The sequence below is a fragment of the Carettochelys insculpta genome, chromosome 9 (assembly GCF_033958435.1).
Source record: "Carettochelys insculpta isolate YL-2023 chromosome 9, ASM3395843v1, whole genome shotgun sequence".
Taxonomy (NCBI): domain Eukaryota; kingdom Metazoa; phylum Chordata; order Testudines; family Carettochelyidae; genus Carettochelys; species Carettochelys insculpta.
In genome coordinates, this window is record NC_134145.1 from 12,060,922 (window position 1) to 12,066,634 (window position 5,713).

Below are 5,713 nucleotides of genomic sequence, written 5' to 3' on the forward strand. Positions count from 1 at the left end.
TTACATTCTTGAAGAATGACAATCTGAACAATGGTGAAAGTTGCAATAATGTGCAAAATGTTCTTTGTGGCTCTTAAAATACTAATTGATTGTCACAACATAACTGATGGGGAATGAACATTACACCTCTGTAGAGCTATTGTGACAATCTGAAAAACAGGTAGTTCAGTAATGTAAGACTATACGAATAATGAATATGTGAGCAGAACTCATGCTCAGACCCTGCTCTATCTTCTAAACTTTATGCTCATGTTATACCTTTGCATGAGGAGGACGTGAATATTAATGTCCTCATACACACAGAAAATGGCTAGGCACATTATAATTGTAAATCAAAAACACTGAAGAATTTAAGAGAAAAGAAAAACTACTGATCCACTTCATTTCTTTTCCTATATCTAGGTATTGCAATATATTATTCTAGGAGTAGGTAAGACAATTGTTTTCCATTCTTTGTCAATGCCCAGGCATACAGAAATACTGCAGTATACCTGGTCCTCTGGGGTGGTAGGTCTGGATAAATGCTGATTTTTATAAATGAGGCCCAGTGTATCTTAGTTAGGGTATAGAACAAAATTTCAATTCAGAAAGTGAAACCAAAACAGTTTTGTTCTTTAATTTAAAAAAAAAAAATATATATAAGAAATTTCCCCAAATATTCACTGTGCTGAGGTTGGATAGTATAGGTTTCACTAATTTGACATAATTTTTCACTCCTAGTTAGGAAAGCATTGCACATAGGTTATTAAATTGAAATATGGACAATAGAGATCCTTGTGGGTGTATGTATCTTTCATAGCTGTAGTATTCCAAGACCATTAAAAATTCCCACAGCAATTCCAGTCAGCCTTGGAGAAAAGAATTGTAGTGCTTCTCTTTAAAACGAAGTGACCTTTACATGTACGAATAAAGCAAGTAACACAACTTTGTTTTGCATCCCAAAGCTGATCAGGAGGTTTCTAATATTTGGTTTCAAAACTTAAAAGTTCTCAAGCAAAGGGCCTGAATCTCCCTTCGCATTGGTATAACTCCATTGATTTCAATGAGTTATGTTTGATCTATACAGGGGTGAGGGAGAATAGAATGTGGCCAAGAGCAGGGGTGTGCAAAGTTGGGGGTGGACCCCTCTCTGGGGGACATGAAATTTCCTAAGGGGGGTGAAGCACAATTGGTTGCTGGGTCTCAGGCTCATCCGCCTCTTTAAAAAATGTTGAAATATGTTCCTGTTTTATTTGCAGTAGGGTCTCAAAATTCACAAACCTAAGGTTCATGAGTTCAAGTATTCACGAGCGGCCACTTCGCCAGGGCTCTGGAGTGGAGAGCGCTGGCGGCCACTGCTTCCCTCAGGCTCCAAGCCCCCTGTATTCGTGAAATTCAACATTTGCAAGGGTTCTCAACACAAAACCCTTGTGAATGTCGAGACCCTAATGCACGTGTATTCACAGCTATGTACTGATTTAAGTTTATATTCTGCATACTTCTTTTCTTTCCAAAAGGGTTTGTTTGGTTCCCCCCTCCCCCTGCACATGTTTGGGCTAATATGATGCACGTCTGACTCTGGTGTATGATTATCACCATACCACCTTTAATGTTAGTATTAAATATACAAAACAGGTAGAAGGTTAGTATATAGTCATCAGATCTAGGGTGATAAAAGGAGTCCTACAAGTCAGTGGGTTGTCAATGGTTCAAGACTACACTCTGGAAGCCCAAGCCACTGCAAGGGGCTGAAGCTGATGACCTACCACAAAGGGTAGAAGCATGTAATTTAGATTCACAGGGCTCCAGAGGAAGCTATAGATCATATGCTTTACATCCTAAGACAGCCCCTAGCCTGGAAGCATTATTAGGAAACCCCTTACTCTTACAGTGATAGCTTGCCATTGTAAGTTTTCAGTACATCACATCTTTTGCTGCTAATGTTATGCACATAACAAACAAAAGTCTCTTTTCTTCAGTGCTACAACTTTAGTTGTAAAGTTAAAAAACACAAACAGGACTGACAAACTGGCTTAGATGGGAGCACCACTGAAGTCAGAGGAGGGAGGGATCAGAACCATGCTCACAGGAAGTTTCTGCAGGAAATTTTGCTCATTCTCATCTTCTCTTCAGGATTTAAATAAGGTAATAATTATAATCTCGAAACGTCATTCCTCCAAAGCAAGTCATAAAACTTATTCCTTATGACAAAATGTCTTTATACAGTACAAAGATTTTTATAGTATTGCTAATAAGATAAATTTCAATAGTTTCAGTGACGCTGGCAGATTTTGAAGAGTAAGACTATCCAACACTAAAGAGATGTAACTTTCTGTCAATTATAGTTTAAACTGGCTGTGCATTGCATCCCAGAAAATTAAGAATTTAAAATTTCTTTAAAAAAGTATATTTTTAATTGGGGAAATTAGTCTATTGCACTATTAAGTATGAAAAGCTATAAAACCACATCATGGTAAGGACTAAGCAGATGCCAGTTAAACTTGTATACTTTGGTTCAGATTTCAGCTGCAATCTGTGCCAATTAGAAAACTGAACAGAGTGACATTGTATATTAAGGAATACCTAATTTGCCATGCAATGTCAACATTTCTGGCATTTGACAGTTCTTGAAGTGTCAGTCCTGAGCCAGTGCTTGTTAAAGTGTCCCAAAATCTCATTCAGATGACTGAAGAGGGCTTTCTTTATTAATTCTCTAAATACAGTAGAAGTATACGTTGTGGTAGGACAACTTTGACAAGCATAGCTTCGCTAAGCCCTTTTAATGGCAGGGTTTAACATGTTAAGCGTGTTTAGTAGTTGCAACCAGCTCCGATAGAAAAATCTGTCCATTTCAGGGGTCATATTGACTGAAATAATACTTACTTGAGATAATGAGAGGGTGGGTCCACAGTCTGACCCGTTTTATTCATCACTGAAGCTAATAAACTTCAGCAAAAATTCAAGTTTAGGATGTATTTAGCATAACCCCGAGTGTGATATGAACTGAACCCAGTGTGGTGGTGTAATTTTTAAAATGACTACCTTTTGCCTGCCTGAACGTGATTGCCTCTTCTAAAATTACAGCGCCCTCTCTAGCTTTGTCACTACACAGTTAAGTCAGTGCAGTGCAGATGACAATACTTCATACTTCCTAAGCAGCCATGTTGCAATTTATTGTTACTGAGAATATTTGGATGACCCCTACTCACCCCGCATTACAGTTTATATCAGATACAAACAGTTTACGAAAAACATTTCTTTCTGCCCAGAAATTGCCACTACACCTTCGAGCAACTCGTGTTGGTGATCATTTACTCTTAGGGATGAGGAGATGCTCACCAATACTGGTAAGGATTGCACAAGCCAACCCATTCTTCATAAGTATTCTAAGGGTTATTGTCCCTCCACTTTCCTTCTTGTTTCTTCTTTAGCCCTTACCAATGAGACTGGTTAGAAACAGAACTGAACCAATTGCAATTTTTGTCATGTCTGTTATGATGGTAATGTCATCAGAGCAGGGACTCTATGGGCTTCAATCTCAAGCCACAATTAGCGATACTTACCAGTGTGCAAGGACTACTTGTAGACTATTACTCACACTTCAATATTAAATAAGCCTAATCAGAAGGTAAATGTCTTATCTTCTGATTGAGCTATAAATTGATAAGAGTCTATATGCAGTTTATGTGCAATTACAAAATTAATTCATTGTCTTAGGGTGATGGCAAAAGGATGTGAGATTTAAAATTCCATTTTCTGAGCAAAACAGCAGTTATGAATTAATACTGAAGCTTCATGAAGGTGAAACATACTGTTCTATGAATCCCCTTATTATACACATCAGAGCATACTGACTTTCATCTACTACACATTACTTTGGTAAGAACAAATGCACCAAAGTTCATTTTTAGTTTCTAAAATTAATAAAGTAATGGATTATGATCAAAAGTCATTTCAATGATCAATGTAAAATGAAGTACTGCAAAACGGCTTCTCTCTGTACATCATTGCACAGAAAAATCCCTCAACATGCACTGTTTAGAAAATAAGGATTTTTTCCTCCCCTGAAGACAGTTCTTAAACTGGATACAGATTGGCAGATCACCACCAGTTTAACTTCTCGGCAACACATTGTCAAATTGAAGTTAGGAACACATGGAATTAAGAAGATAATACAGGTTTCTTCATTTAAATTCCACCTTGGGGCCCCCTTACATGATGCTCACAGAAATGAATCAACAAAAACTATGCAAAGATATCATACCCCAAAGACATCCCCTTCCCTTAGCCAGATAATCTTACTGCCATTACCCTCACCACCTTTCCTTTACATCCTGTCCAAAAATCAGATTGCAAGCTCTTTGGATCAGGTACCCTCCCTCCTCTTTTTTAAGAAAAAAAAAAAAAAACCCCACACACACTGTGAATGGATTCACCCTTCATTTCCTGGAAACCCTGGCTCATAGGCAACGCACCCTGTGCCCCACAATACCTCCATTCAGCATCTCTATATGTATACTTCAGTTACATGACAATGTAGTAGATATCACATGAAACCCACTTCCTGCTCCCTGGCTCAGCCCTGCAAACTGCTGTCTTCTTCTCTTAGCAACCCAGCTGGAGAACTCATCAGGGTATTAGGCACCCTACAGCTCTGAATGATCCCTTCTGCTTTTCCAAATCCAAACTGCCTTGATTACCATGTGTTCTACACAACCAGGATACTCCCTTCCAAAGGGCTCAGTTTATAGCTACGACCACCACCCTGGCACAAATACATAAAGCATTCAGGCTTTTGGCCATTGCAGGGTAATGCATAACTTCACTATCTCATATGCCCAATGCTGTTCTCACCAACTTGAGTAAGAACCAGATGGGGCCCCACAGCTGTGATTTACCCTTTCCAAAGCAAAGGTCTCTGGTTTAGTAATTGAACATGAGCAGTTTCAATAATGAAACTTAATTGGTTAATAAAAATATGAGTATTATATCCATTTTGTAACTGGTGAATTGAGGCACAGAAACACTGATGGCTTGATCCTGCAATCCCAAGAACATTTTGGCCTCAATCCATCAAAAGCACTTGAACACACGCAGACTTTAAAACACTTGCATAATCCCACCAATGTCCATCTGAAAAAAGAAATTACGTGTGGTTTACCTAAACCAAGAAGCAATCTGTCCACTTAGAAGCAACTGACAGACAGGTGCAGAAAAACAAGGTTGAAAGACAATAGCTATTACTCTTTCAACACTGGCAACCAGAGGAGACTATGGAAAGGAAGCAGAGGGGAGGTTTCATTTAAAAAAAAGAAGCTTTTAAAGCTTTGATTCCTATACAGGACAGCTACCTAACGCACATAAGTTCAGGCAGTACTAGAAAGAGGTCTTGACAGTTCTATTAGGGTGTGTCTACACTAGGAACTAACTTTGAGGTTAACTTCGAAGTAGCCAGCAGAAAGTCTACACAGATTTTCCCTTACTTCGACGTAGGAGCCCAACTTCAAAGTCCTTACTCCATTCCCGGGAAAGGAGTAGTGCCCTACTTCAAAGTAGGGTGTGGGTAGACACTCTACTTTGAAGTAAGCAACTTAGAATTTATTTTTGTAGTGTAGACACAGCCTTAGACTCACCTACACAGCTGAAATATCACATTCTGCAGTGCAGTATTGCTAGCTAGGATCCACAAAAGGCATCCATAAAGATACCCAAGTCCTGAGAGCATCAAGCTTCT